The sequence below is a fragment of the Crinia signifera genome, chromosome 1, assembly GCF_055691185.1.
Source record: "Crinia signifera chromosome 1, ASM5569118v1, whole genome shotgun sequence".
NCBI lineage: Eukaryota > Metazoa > Chordata > Amphibia > Anura > Myobatrachidae > Crinia > Crinia signifera.
In genome coordinates, this window is record NC_139217.1 from 377,078,688 (window position 1) to 377,100,462 (window position 21,775).

The 21,775-nt window shown below is 46.2% G+C and overlaps 1 protein-coding gene across 1 annotated transcript in view; it reads left to right on the forward strand.

Moving 5' to 3' along the window:
* The window catches only part of ERP29 (endoplasmic reticulum protein 29), a 99,971-nt gene that overhangs the window by 61,655 nt on the left and 16,541 nt on the right, over positions 1–21,775 (forward strand). Inside the window, exon 2 of the mRNA XM_083151426.1 lies at positions 5,064–5,249. The gene's annotated coding sequence lies outside the window, so the exon portion shown is untranslated. The remainder of the gene's footprint in view (positions 1–5,063; positions 5,250–21,775) is intronic.

Consider the following 21,775-nt stretch of genomic DNA (forward strand, 5'->3'; position numbering starts at 1 on the left):
TTGAGTCAGGTGCAGCCCCGCTCCTCTGCCAATGTCGTAGGTGGCCGTGTAGGCTTGAATGGCCTTTTGCTGCTCCTCCATCCTCTGCAGCATATAGAGGGTGGAGTTCCAGCGCGTCACCACCTCTTGTTTCAGCTGATGGCAGGGCAGGTTGAGGAGTTTTTGCTCCCGCTCCAGCCTTCGGCAGGCAGTGGCAGAATGCCGAAAGTGTCTGCAAATTTTGTGTGCCACCGCAAGCATCTCCTGCACACTCCTGTCATTTTTTATGAAATGCTGCACCATCAAATTTATTGTGTGGGCAAAACAAGGCACGTGCTGGAAATTGCCCATGTTTAATGCCCGCACAATGTTACTGGCGTTGTTCGACACCACAAATCCCCAGGAGAGTCTAAGGGGGGTAAGCCACAGGGAGATGATTTCCCTCAGTTTCTCTAAGAGGTTGTCGGCGTTGTGCCTCTTCTTGAAACCGGTGATACACAGTGTAGCCTGCCTAAGAAGGAGCTGGCATGCAGAAGATGCTGCTGCTGCTGCGGAAGGTGATGCATCTACCCAGTGGGCTGTCACAGTCATATAGTCCTTAGTTTGCCCTGATCCACTTGTCCACATGTCTGTAGTTAAGTGTACAGTGGGTACAGCCGCATTTTTCAGGGAACTGAGGACACTTTTTCTGACCTCCCTGTGAATCGCAGGTATCGCCTGCCTAGTGAAGTGGAATCTAGACGGGATTTGGTACCGGGGACACAATACCTGCATCAACCGTTTAAAACCCACTCCCATTGATGGCGGACACCAGACGCACGTCTAACACCAACATAGCTGTCAAGGCCGCAGTTATCCGCTTTGACATAGGATGACTGCTGTCGTATTTCATCCTCATGGAAAATGACTGTTGGACGGTCAATTGCTTAGTGAAAGACGTAGCGGTCTTACGACTTCCCCTCTGGGATGATGACTGACTACCCCTCTGGGATGATGACTGACTTCCAGGAGCAGCAGCAGCGGCAGTAGTAGTAGGCGTAGCACTGCAGGATCCTCTGGAGGAATCTATGGAGTCATTCATGCAGGTGAGATGGACTGCAGGACTCCCCCCTATCCAGATCGAGGAGGAATTTGTCGAGGAGGGAGTTGGTGGTGTGCTTTTCAGGCACTTGGCTCCAAAAGGAGGACCAAGTGATTTAGGTGTCGCTGGACTGCTAGCCTCACTTTCTGGACTAAACACTGAACCATAACGCGTCTTTAGGTGACGTTGAAGGGAGGTTGTCCCTAGGTGGGCAAGATCCTTACCCCTGCTTATTGGAGTTTTACATAAGCTACAAATAGCAATACTTTTGTTGACCGGATGCGGATAAAAAAAATTCCAGACCGCAGAGGTGGATTTATTGGTCCTTTGTCCAGGCATGACGATGGGCTTTTTCATCCCATGGACAACAACTTTTTCCCCCACAGGTGCCTCATTTTCCCCTGGTGCGTCATTTAAGCAAACCAAGTCTCCATCCTCCTCGACAACTTCCTCCTCAGTGCCAGCTACATCAATATCCTCCTCCTGGTGTACAACATCACCTTCACTAATAAAATCTGGAACTAGACTGTGGGTGATCCTTCCAGCATATGCAGAGGGCGTACTGCAAATGGTGGAAGGAGCCACCTCTTCACGTACAGTGATGGGAAGGTCCGGCATCACAACCACCGCCACCCTCGGACTCTCCGTGGGGATTTGGGATATGTCTTTAGAAGGATAAGTTTTTCCAGATTTATTTTCTGAATTTTTTTGTTTTTTTTTTCTGAAATTTTTTCAGACTTTTTTGAGTCAGTGTCAGCCTAACTCTCTTTAATTTCCTATTGGGCGGGGAGAGAGGAGGAGGAGGACTTTCCTCGTCATCTGAAGCTGCACCACTAGTCATGAAGTTAGGCCATGGCCTTAGCCGTTCCTTGCCACTCCGTGTCGTAAATGGCATATTGCCAAGTTTAAGTTTCTCTTCCAACGATTTACATTTCATATTTTTATTCCTTTTATGGAAGTTTGGTTTCGATTGTACATGCCCTCTGCTTTCACACTGGACATCGGCTGTGGCAGACGACGTTGTTGGCATTTCATCGTCTATGTCATGACTAGTGGCAGCAGCTTCAGAACTATGAGGAAGTGCATCTTCATCTTTCCTTTGTTTGTTAACCTCCATATTTTGGATCTCCATTATTATTGTGGAGTTATGTCACAGAACAGCGCCACTGGAGTGCAATTAATATATGTCAGTGAGTATGCACCAGCAGGCAGTTATACAGATACAGCAGTATTAGGCAGTGAGCCCCAGACCAGACGGTAGATACAGCAGTATTAGGCAGTGAGCCACAGACCACACAGGTACGGCAGTATTAGGCAGAGAGCCGCAGACCACAAAGGTAGATATACGGCAGTATTTTATTTATTAGGCAGTGAGCCCCAGACCAGATGGTAGATACGGCAGTATTAGGCAGTGAGCCACAGACCACACAGGTATGGCAGTATTAGGCAGTGAGCCACAGACCACACAGGTAGATATACGGCAGTATTTTATTTATTAGGCAGTGAGCCCCAGACCAGACGGTAGATATGGCAGTATAGGCAGTGAGCCCCAGACCACAAAGGTAGAGATATACGGCAGTATTTAATTATTTATTAGGCAGTGAGCCCCAGACCACAAAGGTAGAGATATATGGCAGTATTTAATTATTTATTAGGCAGTGAGCCCCAGACCACAAAGGTAGAGATATACGGCAGTATTTAATTATTTATTAGGCAGTGAGCCCCAGACCACAAAGGTAGAGATATACGGCAGTATTTAATTATTTATTAGGCAGTGAGCCCCAGACCACAAATGTAGATATATACGGCAGTATTTAATTATTTATTAGGCAGTGAGCCCCAGACCACAAAGGTAGAGATATACGGCAGTATTTAATTATTTATTAGGCAGTGAGCCCCAGACCACAAAGGTAGAGATATACGGCAGTATTTAGTTATTAATTAGGCAGTGAGCCCCAGACCACAAAGGTAGAGATATACGGCAGTATTTAATTATTTATTAGGCAGTGAGCCCCAGACCACAAAGGTAGAGATATATGGCAGTATTTAATTATTTATTAGGCAGTGAGCCCCAGACCACACAGGTAGATATACGGCAGTATTTTATTTATTAGGCAGTGAGCCCCAGACCAGACGGTAGATACGGCAGTATAGGCAGTGAGCCCCAGACCACAAAGGTAGAGATATACGGCAGTATTTAATTATTTATTAGGCAGTGAGCCCCAGACCACACAGGTAGATATACGGCAGTATTTATTAGGCAGTGAGCCCCAGACCAGACGGTAGATACGGCATAGGGCAGTGAGCCCCAGACCACAAAGGTAGAGATATACGGCAGTATTTAATTATTTATTAGGCAGTGAGCCCCAGACCACAAAGGTAGAGATATACGGCAGTATTTAATTATTTATTAGGCAGTGAGCCCCAGACCACACAGGTAGATATACGGCAGTATTTTATTTATTAGGCAGTGAGCCCCAGACCAGACGGTAGATACGGCAGTATAGGCAGTGAGCCCCAGACCACAAAGGTAGAGATATATGGCAGTATTTAATTATTTATTAGGCAGTGAGCCCCAGACCACACAAGTAGATATACGGCAGTATTTATTAGGCAGTGAGCCCCAGACCAGACGGTAGATACGGCAGTATAGGCAGTGAGCCCCAGACCACAAAGGTAGAGATATACGGCAGTATTTACTATTTAATTATTTATTAGGCAGTGAGCCCCAGACCACAAAGGTAGAGATATACGGCAGTATTTAATTATTTATTAGGCAGTGAGCCCCAGACCACACAGGTAGATAATGATATACGGCAGTATTTTATTAGGCAGTGAGCCCCAGACCAGACGGTAGATACGGCAGTATTAGGCAGTGAGCCCCAGACCACACAGGTAACTAGATATACGGCAGTATTATTTATTAGGCAGTGAGCCCCAGACCACCAGATGGCAGATTCAGTGCAGGCAGCACCAGTGGACTATATATATATATATATATATATATATATATATATATATATATATATAGGGAACAATCCAAGCAGGCAGTGGCACTCCGTGGACTTAGTGAAAAAGAATTTATTTGGAAGTGACCGATGTCAATCACCATGTGCTTGAAATCACCCAGTTGTATACATTGCCACTTGTCCCTGTCACCTTCTATACGTGGGTAAAACCATCCGGACCATGCGGGAACGCATGGCCCTCCATAGGTCAGCGATCAGTAATGCTCTGGCTGGCAAGAATATAGACCAGCCCATCGCGAGACATTTCAAAGAAAAAGGCCACAAACTGGGTGATTTCAAGCACATGGTGATTGACTGCATCCCCAGTTCCAAACGAGGTGGAGACCGAGGGGGCAAATTATTAAGGAAAGAGGCAAGATGGATATATCTGCTTAACACCAGCAAACCGCATGGACTCAACGATAGACTGTCTCTAAATGTATTTGGATATCACTAACACCCGTACACCAAAGTGCCAGGAACCTATGGCCAGTATGCTTTACAGCAGAAGCCACCTGTCTAAACACAGCTCCTACTATCAGCCCGGTGGCCAGCACCCCCCAGCGCATTTGGGTACCTGACTACCATAAGCATACATAAGCGGTCCCCCAGGCATTTTGCCACACATATACTAGTCTTTGTAGCAGCGATACAGCCCATAGACGGGACACCCCGTCTGTTACACACCTACAGTGAAGCCGCTGCCCGCCTCCCCCGGTGTCAGAAAGGGGCACTGATGTCACATATATATATACGTGTAATATCCATTCATCTCATTTATAATACTGTACTCAGCTTTCCACCCTAATTATACCCGTCCCTGTGTCAACACTATACTATTGTCACGCTAGATGCGGTGACATCTTAATCACCACAGTTTATATAATATTGCGCGGGCACAAGTCCCACGACATCTTAAACATATTCACAGATTACTTTGCACTTTTTATAACTTTATTCGCATGTCTTTTTAAGTGTTTGATGTGTCGTTTTAGGCAGAAGCCAAACCTGCAAGCGTGAGCGGAGGTTGACAGAAGGAAGCGAGCGCTACGGTGGGGTGACCATGGCAACCTATCTACAACAGACGGGAGCGTGACGTCGGAGTGAGGCACCGCCCACCGACATCAGCCCGCACCGGAAGCCGCACTGGACGCAACCGAGACGCTCCACGCACGGGAATGGTGAGTATGCACATACTGTCAGTATTTAAATGTTTGTTGTTTGATTCACGAGTGTTGTACACCTTGACAAAGGGGTATCCAGTCCCCGAAACGTCGGTCACTTCCAAATAAATTCTTTTTCACTAAGTCCACGGAGTGCCACTGCCTGCTTGGATTGTTCCCTACATCTACCTACCTGGAGGCACCCGAGGCAATTGCAACTTATAGCGGAGTGCCAGGCTGAATATCTCCCTATATATATATATATATATATATATATATATATATATATATATTTATTTAATATAATTAATTATTACTATATAATATATGGCACAGCACAGCACCAGAGGTATGCCCCAGCACAGAGGAGACAGTAGTACTACAGGCAGGTACACAGTTAGACTGTTCTCCTAAGCAGAGGAGAACAGAGTACACAGCAGCACTGAGGGAGACAGCCCCAGCAAATAAAATAATTAATTACAGCACATTAGCACACCAGAGGTAGACCGCACAGAGGAGACAGTAGTACTACAAGTACACAGTTAGACTGTTCTCCTAAGCAGAGGAGAACAGAGTACACAGCAGCACTGAGGGAGACAGCCCCAGCAAATAAAATAATTAATTACAGCACAGCAGCACACCAGAGGTAGACCGCACAGAGGAGACAGTAGTACTACAAGTACACAGTTAGACTACACAGCAGCACTGAGAGACAGCACCAGCGATTGCAAAAGCTCAAGGTCAACCTCAAGTTTAAGCCCCAGCAGCAGCACCAACACACCCTCTCCCAACCCACTACTAGACTGGAGTGAAGATGGCGGGCGCGGCAGCCGCTTATAAAGCCTCGCGAAATCCGGCACTGGGAGATGACGTTCTAATCACGCGGACGGACCGAGTCAGGCGGGAATCTCCGAGCGCTGCTCGGAATCGGGCTCGGAATGATGACGTCCGTGGGGGCTCGGATCTCTGAAATCCGAGCCTGCACATCTCTAGTAATAATAAAAACCATCAGTGGAAATTGTTTTGGGGTCATGGCTTACTGCAACACTCCCTAGCAAGAGGGGCCTAAGAGTCATCTGGGTCACAAGAGGCATTGCCGTGGGAGAATCAATATATAACATTATCTGAATAGGTATTATAAGTATCAAAACATTACCGTAACTGATGAGAAAATTATGTATACCGAAAGCGACATATGAAAGGAACTGGAATAAGTATACCATTAAAGGATATAATAGCAAAGGTATTGTAGGACAAGGAATGTCAATCCGCACCCGACAAACGTGAGGCCGAGCCATCTTTGAGGGAGTCAATGAAGTTTCTTGCGGCTTGTGGAGTGTAGGAAGTACGGCCGCCCATCGTGGAACACCAAAAGTTTAGCTGGATAAAGTAAGGCAAATTTACGGCCCATTTCAATTAGTTTCTTACATGCTGGTGGGAATTCTCTCTGCTGTGCAGCCACAAGAAAAATAAAATCTTGAAACAACAGTAACTTGCTTTCTTGGTATTGTAAGTCCTTGCGTTTTCTGTAGGCATCAAGTAGGCAGACCTTGTCCGCATAGATAAGGATTCCCAGGATAACCGGTCTTGGTCGATCATGTGAAGTCTGATGACACACACCCCAGCTCTCATGGGAGCCAGTCAGCGACCAGGGGCATAAGCTCTGAGTTCTTAACGGATTCTGGGAGTCCTATAATGTGTATATTGTTCCATCGATTCCGGTTCTCCAGATCCTCAAGCTTTTCATGTATAGTAGCCACCATCTTCTCCTGTGCCGCTACTGTCGCTTTAGATGTTGCCAGTTCATCTTCCAAATCTAAAATTCTCTGCTCCGTCTCCGACAGCCTCTGTGTCTGTTGTGTCAGCTGTGTGAGGGCTGAATCAATTGAGTCTTTTATAGGTGCTAATTTTTGATCCAATAATGTCGCCAGTATGGCCGTGATCTCCTGCGTTGATGTAGCATGTGTAACTGGAGAAGGTGGCTTGTCCGAGTCTCCCTCTTGTCCTGACATAGGAGAGTTTGGCGAGGATCGAGACACAGTAGCCACGACCCTTGCCCTGTTGACCACTCTTCTGGGTCCTCTGTAGGCGAGCCATAAATTTATCCATGGTGATGAGTATGGCAGACTGGAAAAAAGGGGGTTTGTTTTGTTGTGTTGTTTTTGAAAGTGAAACACACAGCTCCTCTGACCCACAGCAGTGAGCTGTGCAGATTAATTAACTGTCAATATTGTTTACAAGTGTCCAAACAGTGTGTAGCTTGACTTCTATTATATTGAACCAGTATTAAGATTTATAATGCGGGGGTGCAGCCAGCAAAGTGCCCAATATGGGTTACATAGAACCCTGGTGTTGTAAGGCACTTTAGGGTATCCGTCCACCTGTGCTTATTTTGTAGAGGGGACGTGGGCTTGGAGCCGTTGGTGGTATAGGGCAGTCCCTATGTCTGGTCCCTGCTGTTCTGGGTGTCCCCGGCGATCCCTCCAATCTCTGGGCTGTAGGGAGGTGCGTGCGTGGCGCCACTGTCGTCCACCCGCGGAGTCACAAGCAGACAAGACTCCTGGAGCTCCAAACTTTAGGCCGCGGATCACCGAGCCTGGACTTCCGTGATGCGGCACGGGTCTCCTGCAGCCTCCTTGGTGTCCGCACCTGTTTGACTGGATGCTGATGCTCCTATGAGTGGTAATAGGGGTTTGGGCCAGGAGCTCGGCTGAATTGCGTCCTTCCAGTCCGGCAGTCAAGCCACGCCCCCCCCCCTTTACTTTTTTAGCCAGGTAATAGGGGTTTGGGCTCGGAGCTCGGCCGAATTGCGTCCTTCCAGTCCGGCGGTCAAGCCACGCTCCCATTTTACTGTTTTAGCCAAAATATTACCCATTATCAAGCATTAACACATGGGTTCCAGGATAAACTCCCGATCCCACTATCACAGCTCAGAGGGGCAGAAGGGGCTATCCAACCAATCTCTATAAGTGCTGGTTATTGGGACAAATTGGCAAGTCCCAATAAAGTCCAGTTCAAACAGGGTTAATTATACCCAAATTCCAATCTCCTGCAGTCTGGTCTGTATGTGACCGGCAGCTCCTGAATAGACACCCGGATTCTGGAGGTCAATCAATCTAAAAAGCAAGCAAAGGAGCGCTCCATAGTGCAATATGTAATGTCATTTTATTCACATAAAAGAGCTTTTAGGAACATATAAAAGCATTGGGTAACGTACCCTTACTGACGGTTATCACAACCGCAGTGTTTAACAGCATGGATCTGTGAATCTCACAGGGTGGCGGAGAGGTTACACTCACACCCATGTATGGCATTTCCGGGACCGCATTTTGCATCAAACTGCGCATGCGCGTGATTTGCATAGTCTCGCGCATGTTTACAATATTGATAATACTCTATACTGTGTATATATATATATATATATATATATATATATATAAAGTCACAGCTCTAGCACTCACTGCTTAAGAGTATAACTTACTCTGGTGCCTTCCAGCAGCTGATCTTGCCGGGCAGAAAGCAGATGAACATGTAATTCCATCGGCGGCACTCAGAAAAAAAGGCAATACAAAAGCCAGCAGAACACCAACGTTTCAAATATATTTCACATTTTTCGTTGAGTGCCACTGATAGGATTTTATATATATATATATATATATATATATATCACATGTGGGGGGGGCGGCGGCACTCAGAAATAAGGAGACGAACAGCAGGTTTGAACCAACGTTTCAAAACCCTTAGTTTTTTTTATCAAGGTGCAGCGAGAGAACAAAGTACAAGCGTCACTGATCTTACCTAAGTAGAGACTGGCTCCGTTCGTGTCCAGCGTCGGCGCCGGCTGGGGAGGCACCAGGTGGTGACGTCATCTCCCCTCAGCACGCGAACCAATTGAAATCAAAGCAATGACGTTTTTCTGAAAACAACATATAAACAGCGTGAGAAACAGTGCGGGTTATCATAACAACTAAAACCAGTTTAAGTGTAAGCAAACATCAAAGCGTATATCAAATGAGAAAGTGCCAAACATATTTTAAATGGTTATTAAGGAATAAAAAAAGGTTACTGCAAGAGAGGCTATAAGCAATCACATTAACAATATTTATGTAAGGGGGTTCTCTACTAAGAAGCAGTATTAATCATGTCAGTCAAGCGATTGTATCTGTTAGGATGACATCTTCAGTGGGATCCTGATAGGCTTACAGCCATCCGATAACGATAGTGGTCGACATAAAAATAATGAGTAGACCCTAGGGATAGGTTGTTTCACTATGTGGGGTCATTACAAGAGCAGTCAGTGGCTGTATATATTTTTCGTATTATAGGAAACAGCTTAACCCCAAGTTTTCATTCAGCCCCTTAGGGGCAAGGGTATCTAACATAAAGATCCAGCGGCTTTCCTTTTGAAGAAGCATGAGGGATCTGTTACCACCTCTAGTTAGTGGTGGCACATGATCTATTACTTTATGCCGCAGGGATGTGATAGGGTGTTTGGCCTCACTAAAATGTCGAGCGACTGGCTGTTCGCTTTTGCCAGTAGCGATCGCACTCTTAATGGCCGATCTGTGGGCAGCTGCTCGCTCTCTAAAAGTGCGGTCGGTTTTACCGACATAGTGTCGGCCGCACGGACAGCTGATTAAATATATAACATATTTACTCATACATCCAAACCGGTATCTAATTTTAAATTTTTTCCCGGTGTATGGATGGTAAAACACATCTCCTGGGATCATGTGGCTGCATGTCGTACACCCACAACAACGATAACAGCCTGGCTTGGGTGCCCCCAAGAAGGTTGTGGGATCTTTTATGGGGTATTGTATGTTATTATGTACTAGCAGATCTTTAAGGCTTTTCCCTCTTCTGTATGCACTCATAAGATTTTTCGATTGTAAGGCCGGTAATAAGTGGTCTGATTGAATGATTGGCCAGTATTTTTTGCCTATACGGTCTATGTCTTTACTATGGGTATGATACGTTTTAACCCATATAAGTTTATCATTCTGTTTTTTTTGCGGTTTTTGCGTTAAAGTAGAAGACCTGGACATGGCAGCGATGTTATTTTTAGTGCGGAGGATCTGTTCTTGAGAATATCCTCTCTGCACAAATTTTTGGGCCATCTTTTCAAGTGCTGGTTGTACCTCACTCTCATCACTGGTGATTCTACGCACTCGCAGCATTTGTGAGTGAGGTAGTGCCCTAATCAAAGGTGCTGGATGGTGGCTGGTGGCAAGCAGGACTGTATTTCTGTCTGTGGGTTTTACAAATAATGAGGTTTTAATCCTACCATCCTGAATGACGATGTTAACGTCAAGGTAGTTCACCTGAGAAGGATGCATGCAATAGGTAAATTTAATGGGCGAATTGGTAACATTATGCTTGTTGATAAGCTCAGTGAACGCTTGCTCACTGCCAGCCCAGATGACCAGCAGGTCATCTATATACCTGGTATAGAATATAAGCTTGTTATGCTTGCCGCTAGGCACAGTGTGTTGGGAACCGGGAACAGGGAACGGGAGATCAGGCGTGAGCCCGCAGCCGGGACCGCCGGTTAGGACGGCCACAGCGAACCCTATACTAACTCTGTTGAGTACCCCGGGCAGATGACCAATCCCTGCGGGAACTAGGCTTCACCTGTGGCCGCCGCGTTCGAAGGAGCGAGTTAGGCCCGCTCCAACCCCGATGCAGCTAGGTCTATGAATGGACAAGGGAGAAGTGATCGTCAGGGGTAACTCAAAAGGAAATACTACATACCGGGCCTAACTGAAAGACAACCCCTGTCTGCCGGCACCAGGCCAATAACGGGAATACGACCCAGTCGCAGACACAAGGAGAACTTGACGGGGAATCTCCAAAAGAATACAAAACACTGCTAGGTAGCGAATCCCCAAAACCCCCAAACCGGAGTGGATAGGTAGGGAAGACCCTGCCTAGGACAGATAGGGAAAGGAAAGCGAGGACCAGAGCAAGGGTCAAAGACAGAGAGAATAATGTTCTGAATTAGGCCCACGGCGGGGCAGGTCCAATGCCCCAGCAGGGTAGCGGAACCAATATGGGCACAACCTGATAACAGAAAAGGAGCTCGGCGGCTCCACAGAAATAAACCAGGCTCCAAAGGAGCACTTACTTGACCCAGGGTGACCTGCAGCGGAGCAGAACAGGTCACTTGGAGAAAATGCTGAGAAGCTGACCTCCAGCTGCGACAGGCAGGGAGACAGGAGATCCCCTGGGAGGGATCCAGAAGACAGGGCAGCGCTGGGATGAGCCAGGGACCGGGCAGGCGTATGGGGACGCTATAACCGGCGTCTGTGCCCAGCAGACGCCGGCTACTTATTCAAACTTTGGCGCCGCCTGCGTGACGTCAGGCGCGCCGTGTGCGTGCTGCTGCTGGGCGGAAGTCGGGAGCGTTGCCTAGCAACGCCCCAACGCTCAGTGTGAAACTGAGGCTTGGAACGCTGCCGAGCAGCAGCGTCACCAGCCTCGCGGCCCCGCTCCCCATCCGCCGACCGTCCAGGTACTGGGGACACCGGACGGCGGCATGCGACAGTACCCCCCCCTTGAGGAAGGGTTAACAAACCCTTACCCCCAGGTTTATCAGGGAACTCCCGAAAGAAAATTCTCTTGAGATTGGGCGCATGAAGATCCCTGTCAGGAACCCATGACCTCTCCTCTGGACCAAAACCTCTCCAGTGTACCAAAAATTGCAAAGATCCTCTCACAAATTTGGAGTCCAGAATTCTCTCTACCGGGAACTCCTTTTGTCCCTGCACCATCACCGGGGAGGTTCCAGTGTCACTCCTGCGAGGAAACTTTTGAGAAAAGAACACGGGTTTGAGCAGAGAGGCATGGAAAGTATTGGCTATCTTTAGCGATTTGGGTAGAGATAGGCGAAAAGCTACCTGATTTACCCTCTTGATGATCTGAAAGGGACCAATAAATCGAGGCCCCAGCCTCGCTGAAGGTTGATGAAGTTTGATGTTCCGGGTCGAAAGCCAGACCCAGTCACCAAACTTGAAAACGACAAGGACGTCTGGACCTGTCTGCCGATACCTTCTCCCTTAATGCGGCCTCCTTGAGAGCAACGTGAATACCTCTCCAAATGACTCTAAGTCGAGAGGCCACAGAAGAACCCGAACTGGACGCTTCAGGACCTAGAGAGTTGGCTCGAGGATGAAATCCATATACTGCGAAGAACGGAGAAGTCCTGGAGGCTGAATGATGAGCATTATTATACGCAAACTCCGCCAGCGGTAAGAAGCTTGCCTAATCGTTCTGTAATTTGGACACAAAGCATCACAGGTATTGCTTGAGTGATTGGTTCAATCGCTCAGTTTGTCCATTGGACTGAGGATGGAAAGCCGAAGTTAGACTTGTCTTAACTTTCAACGCTGTGCAGAAGAGCCTCCAAAACTGCGCCACAAATTGTGGACCGCGATCAGAAACAATATCTGAGGGTAGACCGTGCAACCTAAAAATATGCTGCAAGAACAGAGCTACCAACTCCCTGGCCGAAGGCAATTGTTTCAGAGCCACAAAGTGCGCCATTTTAGAAAACCTGTCTATAACGACCCACACCACCTGACAGTGAGCGGATACAGGTAGTCCTACAATAAAATCCATGGCCAAGTGTGACCAGGGTCTGACAGGAACGGATAAGGGGATCAGTTCCCCGATGGGCCGAGACCTAGGGACCTTATGCCGAGCACAATTTTGACAGGATAATACAAATTCCCTGGTATCTCGTGACATACCAGGCCACCAAGCGACACGGGAAAGAAGTTTCAAGGTTTTGAAGACTCCTGGATGCCCGGCCAGTTTGGAATCATGAAACTCAGAAAGGACCCTGCGTCTAAGAGATGGAGGAACATACAACTTGTTGGTGGGGGTTTGGGCTGGCGCCTGACTCTGCGCTTGACGGATGAGACCTTCCAGAGTCTGTTGGGCTCCAGCATGGATACAAGACTTAGGCACGATGGAAGTCTTGCTGGCTTTGTCATCGTATTGAGGAAGAAAACACCGAGACAGTGCGTCAGCTCTGATGTTCTTTGAGCCCGGTCTATAAGAGATCACAAAGTTAAAGCGCATAAAAAACAGCGCCCACCGAGCCTGTCGAGCGTTCAGCCTCTTAGCGGTCTCAATATATTGCAGATTCTTATGATCCGTGAGAACGAGAATCTGATGAATTGCTCCTTCCAACCAATGACGCCACTCATCAAAGGCCCACTTGATGGCCAACAATTCTCTGTTCCCAACATCATAGTTGGCCTCTGCCTGTGAAAATTTCCTGGACATATACGCACAGGGATGTAAATACAGTGATTCCGGATCCCTTTGGGACAACACTGCTCCCGCCCCTTCCTCGGAGGCGTCCACCTCCACAACGAAGGGAAGGTCAGGATCAGGATGTTTCAGAACAGGGGCCGAAACAAACGCCTGTTTCAAGGATTCAAAGGCCTGCTCCACCTGAGGAGACCATCGAGATGGATCAGCACCTTTTTTGGTTAAAGCCACCAATGGCGCAACAATGGAAGAAAAAGAATCAATAAAACGTCTATAATAATTGGCAAAGCCAAGAAAACGTTGGATTGCCTTTAAACTGGTAGGACGGGCCCAATCCACCACGGCTTGAAGCTTCTTAGGGTCTATTTGAAAACCCTGAGAAGAAATAATGTAACCCATGAAAGAAACTTGTGTGACTTCGAACTCACACCTCAATTTTGGCAAATAACTGATTCTCTCTCAGTTTTTGCAGGACCTGCCGAACCTGACTTCTATGTGATCTCAAATCTTGTGAAAAAATCAAGATGTCGTCTAAATAAACGACTACCAATTGGCCCAAAAAATCACGAAGAACATCATTGATAAAGTCCTGAAAAACAGCGGGCGCATTAGAGAGGCCAAAGGGCATCACCAAATACTCATAATGCCCCGTCTGAGTACTGAAGGCTGTTTTCCACTCGTCACCTTCCTTGATCCTAATGAGATTATAAGCACCTCTGAGATCGATTTTAGAAAAAATCGTAGCGGATCGTAACTGGTCAAAAAGTACTGTAATCAAAGGAAGGGGATAGGTGTTTTTCACCGTGATTTTATTTAGGGCACGAAAATCAATACAAGGCCTTAAGGAACCATCCTTCTTGGCCACAAAGAAAAACCCTGCGCTGAGAGGGGACTTTGACGGGCGGATAAACCCCTTCTTGAGACTCTCCTGTACGTATTCATCCATTGCCTTCGTCTCCGGGATAGATAACGCGTACAATCTACCTTTGGGCAAAGGAGCATTGGGAATTATCTTGATGGCGCAATTGTACGGACGATGAGGCGAAAGACTGTCAGCTTTCCCCTTAGAAAATACGTCCGCAAAGTCTTGATAAGGGGAAGGGATCCCGGAGAGGGAGGCCGAGGCCACCAAGGCTGAAGTATGAAGACAATGCTGCTTACAGTAAGGACTCCAATGGGCTATCTGCGCCGCACTCCAGTCAATAATGGGATTATGTTTGACTAACCAAGGATATCCCAAAACTATGGGAACGAGAGGGCAAGAAGTTAACAAAAATGAAATATGCTCCCTATGAAATAAACCGACCGTCATCGAGACTGAGGGAGTCTGAAAAGAAACTGCCCCATTGGACAAGATATTCCCATCCAAACCTCGAAGAGTAACGAGGCCCTGGAGTTTTAAATGAGGAATACCCAGTCTCTGGGCCAAACTGATATCAAGGAAATTTCCGGCTGCACCGCTATCAATAAATGCAGTGCCGGAAAATGTATCTTCCTGAAAAGAAATGCTACATGGCACCAATACCGAATCGTGAGAGGAAAATAATTGCAGGCCTAAGTGAACCCTCTCCTCGTTCACTTGGCCAAGGCTTTAACTGGCCTATTGGGACAGTTCTTAAGGATATGTCCTTTAATACCGCAATATAAACAAAGACCTGAAGTCAACCTGCGATTTCTCTCCTCCGGAGAGATACGAGTTACCCCAATTTGCATGGGCTCATCAACCTCCTCTGGAACTAGAGGAACATAGGGAAGAGAGCGAGCTTGGACGCCCCGCTCCGACCTCCGTTCCCGGAGACGACGGTCAATCTTTATCGCCAGTTCCATCAGTTTATCAAGGGAACTAGGTACGGGGTACTGGATAAGGCTATCCTTGATGATGTCGGACAGGCCACAGCGAAACTGACTCCGTAAAGCAGGGTCATTCCATCCGCAATCATTCGACCAACGGCGGAACTCTGTACAGTATACTTCGGCCGGGTCTTTCCCTTGTTTAAGGGCTCGGAGATGAGTCTCCGCGGAAGCCTCTCTATCAGGGTCATCGTACAGCAAACCTAACGAACTAAAAAAGCTGTCAACCGAGGATAGGGTCGGACTGTCAGAAGGAAGTCCAAAAGCCCATGTCTGGGGGTCCCCCTGTAATAAAGACATCACCAGGCCTACCCGCTGAGACTCGGAACCGGATGACCGGGGTCGAAGTCGAAAATACAATTTACAACTCTCTCTAGTTGAAGTTGAAAAAAGCCCTCCGATCCCCAGAGAATCGATCGGGTAGGTTAACCTTTGGCTCCGACACCCCTGACTCAGGAGGACGCATCCTCTGCTCCTGGGAGGCTACCTTGAGGGACAGATCCCGGACCATTTGGGTTAACCCTTGAAGTTGATCTGAGAATGTCTGAGGAGTAGGATTCATAGTATTACCACGGTAATTCTAAACAAGGAGTTGTTATATAAACCTTCTTTATATAACCTGTTGGGCCGGTTACAATGTTATGCTTGCCGCTAGGCACAGTGTGTTGGGAACCGGGAACAGGGAATGGGAGATCAGGCGTGAGCCCGCAGCCGGGACCGCCGGTTAGGACGGCCACAGCGAACCCTATACTAACTCTGTTTAGTACCCCGGGCAGATGACCAATCCCTGCGGGAACTAGGCTTCACCTGTGGCCGCCGCGTTCGAAGGAGCGAGTTAGGCCCGCTCCAACCCCGATGCAGCTAGGTCTATGAATGGACAAGGGAGAAGTGATCGTCAGGGGTAACTCAAAAGGAAATGCTAACTACCGGGCCTAACTGAAAGACAACCCCTGTCTGCCAGCACCAGGCCAATAACGGGAATACGACCCAGTCGCAGACACAAGGAGAACTTGACGGGGAATCTCCAAAAGAATACAAAACACTGCTAGGTAGCGAATCCCCAAAACCCCCAAACCGGAGTGGATAGGTAGGGAAGACCCTGCCTAGGACAGATAGGGAAAGGAAAGCGAGGACCAGAGCAAGGGTCAAAGACAGAGAGAATAATGTTCTGAATTAGGCCCACGGCGGGGCAGGTCCAATGCCCCAGCAGGGGAGCGGAACCAATATGGGCACAACCTGATAACAGAAAAGGAGCTCGGCGGCTCCACAGAAATAAACCAGGCTCCAAAGGAGCACTTACTTGACCCAGGGTGACCTGCAGCGGAGCAGAACAGGTCACTTGGAGAAAATGCTGAGAAGCTGACCTCCAGCTGCGACAGGCAGGGAGACAGGAGATCCCCTGGGAGGGATCCAGAAGACAGGGCAGCGCTGGGATGAGCCAGGGACCGGGCAGGCGTATGGGGACGCTATAACCGGCGTCTGTGCCCAGCAGACGCCGGCTACTTATTCAAACTTTGGCGCCGCCTGTGTGACGTCAGGCGCGCCGTGTGCGTGCTGCTGCTGGGCGGAAGTCGGGAGCGTTGCCTAGCAACGCCCCGACGCTCAGCGTGAAACTGAGGCTTGGAACGCTGCCGAGCAGCAGCGTCACCAGCCTCGCGGCCCCGCTCCCCATCCGCCGACCGTCCAGGTACTGGGGACACCGGACGGCGGCGTGCGACAAGCTGGCTGTTAACTGCTGGGTTATTGGTTAACAATTGCTGTTCTATGTGGAACATGAACGTGTTGGCAAACGATGGGGCCACTGAGGACGCCATCGCACACTCACTGACGCTTGTACTTTGTTCTCTCGCTGCACCTTGATAAAAAAACCTAAGGGTTTTGAAACATTGGTTCAAACCTGCTGTTCGTCTCCTTATTTCTGAGTGCCGCCGCCCCCCCCCCCCCCCCCCCCCACATGTGATATTGTACGAGGGATACAACTGTATCTCCTCCTATTGGAAGGCACCGGATCTACAAATCCTCTTTTATTCAAGTCTGCTTCTAAAACTTGGGCTCACTGGAGTGCTAACCTCCTACATTGATATATATCTATATATATATATATATATATATATATATATATATATATATATATCTAAAATACACAGAAGAGAGAAAAGGGGCGCTCTATGGTGCATGTAAACGATATTTATTTTGAGGAAAGCACTCAAATATCAGATAAAAGCTAGTGCTCGTACCAAGTTAAAAACGGCTGTGGGCTGGTTACCACAAGATACAATCATAAATACCCGGGGCACACCGCTCCTGGAGTGAAGTCCGCTTGCACAGGGATGAGGAGAACCGAGGGCGCTGGTTTGCACCGCCGGGAAACCAGACCAGGGCTTGGGGATACACGCCAGTCGGGGCAGCCGGGATCAGCAAGACGCGGGTATCACAGGCCACGCCCTAACGCGTTTCGTCAGAGACTTCGTCAGAGGGCGTGGCTCTGTGAATACCCGAGTAGAATATAACAGCGTTCTCCTCCAATGAGGAGGCCGCGTGTCATATGACAGATCCGGAGCAGTGTGCCTCAGGCTTACACTGATTAATGCTAAAATTACATACAAATATAATCCAAAGGATACTATCCTGATACTATTTAATACAGTGCTACTATTCATTATGTAGCTAAAAAATAAAACCATACTTATGTACTAAATACGCAATAAAACAATAAAACAATCGGAGGCACACAATTATAAATTTTCCGAAATATGCAGCTTAGACCATGATTACATCGGAAAGAATTTTTGCCAGTGTCAAATACATCAAAGCAACACTCATAGTGAATTCATAAAAAATGTACCGGTATATAAAAGTATAAATACAAATTCATTAAAAAACATACATAGAAAATGTACAAAACATGTAAAAAACATATATTTGACATATAAAGCAGAAATTGAGAACCAAGCAAAATGAGCAAAATGAGACAGATGTATGCACAATCATTGGTTAATGAACGGTGTCACCTCGTAACCTTCGTTCATTCCATGTGGTACCAATGTATTTAGGGTAAGTATCCAGTACGTCTCACGTCGTATAAGTAGTTTATCCCTGTCTCCCCCACGTACTGGTGGTGGTATATGCTCAATGGCTCTAATCAGAACTCCACTGGGGTCTTTATTATGAAATTCATTAAAGTGTCTCGGAACACTATGATTAATAACCCCGTTCTTGATATTGCGTAAATGCTCCAAAGCCCTGATCTTAAAGGGTCTTTTTGTCTTACCTACGTAATGCATATCACAAGTGCAAGAAAGTACATACACAACGTAGGTGGAGTTACAATTCAAGAAATGATTAGTTTTAATTTTGAGTAATTTAGGATTAAGTAAGTCGGAGCCACGTGGGATATGTTTGCAAACCTTGCAGTGACTGCATGGAAAGCAGCCCTTCAATTCCATAAAGGTAGCAGATGGTGGTTTTACCTTTATGTCCTGTAATTGACTTTTGGATATAAGGTTCTTGAGAGTCTTGGCTTTTTTGAAAACAACATGCGGATTGGTGGGGAGCCAATCCTTCATTATCGGATCCAATTGTAGGATATGCCAGTTTTTCTCAAGTATCTGCTTAATCTCTCGGTCACTGTCATTATATTGGGTAACAAAAAGACAATCCCCACTGAATTTCTTATAAGTCACAGGGTCAGGTTGTTTATATTCCAAGAGATTGGAGCGATCTAATGCTCTAGCTCTATCTCTAGCCCTAATCACAACATTATCAGGGTACCCTCTTTCATTAAACCTCTGAGTATATACAGTGGCTTGGGAGTCAAAAAGGGAAACATCGGAACAATTACGTCTTAAACGGACAAATTGTGAAAATGGTATGTTCTGTTTCCAATTCTTCAAATGACAGCTTTCAAACTGCAAGTAACTATTGCAATCAACAGGTTTAAAAAATGTTGAAGTTTCAATACACTTTTTATCGGGATAATTCTCCACACTCAAAAAAAGGTCAAGGAACTCAATATGCTTTTCATTAAAATTTGACGTAAACTTTAAATTATAAGAGTTACTATTTATATCCGACACAAAGGCATTAAATGATGATACATCACCCCTCCATACCATAATGATATCATCGATATATCTTTTAAACATGACGATGTTACTCATAACATCGGGGGTGAGGGTGCTACTTTCCCAATCCCCCATGTAAAGGTTAGCCAGACTTGGGGCACAGATCGTCCCCATCGCCGTGCCCCAAGTCTGGAGGTACCAGGTACCCAAGAATTCAAAATAATTGTGCTTGAGCACAAACATCAAAACATCGCAAATAACAATAATTTTTGATTCTGAAAGTGTACTATTGGCTCTCAGTACTTTCTCTACAACCTCCACACCCTCTTTGTGTGGGATGGCTGTATAAAGCGATGAGACATCAATAGTGCCAAAGCACAAACCATCGTCCCATTCCACATCACGCAGTATTTGTAACATGTGTGTGGAATCCTTAACATAGGTATTCAACAATGGGACAAACTGCTTAATGTAAGAATCTACAAACTCCGATAAGCGAGAGGTCAGAGACCCAATTCCTGCCACAATCGGTCGCCCTGGTGGGCGATTTTTATCCTTATGTAATTTCGGAAGATGGTAGAATGTGGCAAGATTGGGTGTTGTATTGTATAGATATCTATACTCATCAAGGCTTATAGATTTATCAATCAGTCCTCGATTTAGCAGGACCTCTAATTCCCTTAGGTACATTACAGTGGGATCTCCTGCAAGTTTTTTATATGATACATGGTCAGACAATAAATTGTGTGCCTCCTCAATATAGGCATCGCGATCTAAAATAGCTATGCCCCCCCTTTTTGTCCGCGTTTTTAATTACCACGGACGTGTCTTCCATGAGACCTTTGAGTGCATGTCTCTCTTTAAACGTAAGATTAGAGCACTTTTTTTGAGTAATATTATTTTTATCAATTTTATCAAAGTCTCTCCTCACAATTTCTGAAAACATTTCTAGATAAGGACCACGGGATTCAACAGGGTAAAAAGTTGATTTTAATTTAAGGCCCGAATTTTGTTCCTGGGTCTCAACTGTATTAGGGAGAGAATCAACAGTATCTTTTTTAAGAAAATGACGTTTTAATGTCATCTTCCTCACAAATAAATTTAAATCTACCTGTAAGTCGACTTTATTTGGCAAAGCCGACGGGGCAAATGACAACCCTTTCTGAAGCAGGGATTTCTCCTCGCTAGTAAGGACTTTTTTTGAGAGATTGTAAATCCCTATTTTTTCAAGGTCAACCAGAGGATCCAATTGTGTCGACATCACATCGCTCGAATCTTTGGTTCTCTTCCTATTAACTCCGGATCCCCTCCCTCCCCTAACCTTCTTTTTAGTCTTATGGGTGTACGGGTCGGGGTGTCCTGTATAGGGACTTGTTTTGGACCCTGATCTAAAAAATGATTATAGCGACGGTCGACATTCTCATTATTTGAGCGTAATCGCTCAAATCTATTATTGTGTACGAAGCCACGGGGCTCATCAAACACAGGTCTATCCCAGTGTCTTTTTGGGTTACCCATATATGATTTTTTACGATATTTGGGACGTACCACCGTCCATTCATCCCTTTGGGGTGTGTCGACATATCTATTTTTAACCAATTCACGTCTACCATCACCATAATTTTTCCTCACATCCTGATATCTCTGAGTATTATATAGCCTGGTCTTTTGTCTTGTACCAGTTCTCTGTATATTATTATTTCTACCAGACATATTACATTCTGGGAGATTATCAGTGACATCAGTTTCTTTTTCTTTTTCTTTATTGGACCATGAGCGGACAACATTTTGTTCATAGTCCTGCTTGTCACGAAGAAACTTTTTTTGTTTGGTGTCAATTACTTTAGTTTCAATAAGTGAGACCTTTTTCTCTATCTCAGCTTTAGCAGCTATAATTTTGTCGCTGTCTAAAACTTTCTCAAGATCAGTGGCAGTGGTCTGTAGCAGTTTTTCAGTTTCAGCTAGCATTTTTTTCTTTTCTGAAACTAGTAAACGCATTAATTCAAAGGAGCATTCATCCAATATGTGGAACCAGTCCTTAGAGAACTGTTCACACATATTGCCAATGGTGGGAGTCTTGAGGAGGCGTAGACCCCTAGGGACTCGTTTGCACTCAATATAATTACTCAGACTCTTTATGTCCCACCATAGTTTAGCCTCCTTCACATGCAACTTTTCCAAACTCACCAAAAGGTCAGTTTTTTTGGGCAAATTAGTACTTAGTGATAACGCAGTACAATCCTCATTAAAAATCCTACTACATTCAACAGATCTTTTGTTGGTTAAATCACCAGTCCGCCACATGATAAAACAATCAGCAATCAGTAATGCTATGTCAATCAGCAACAA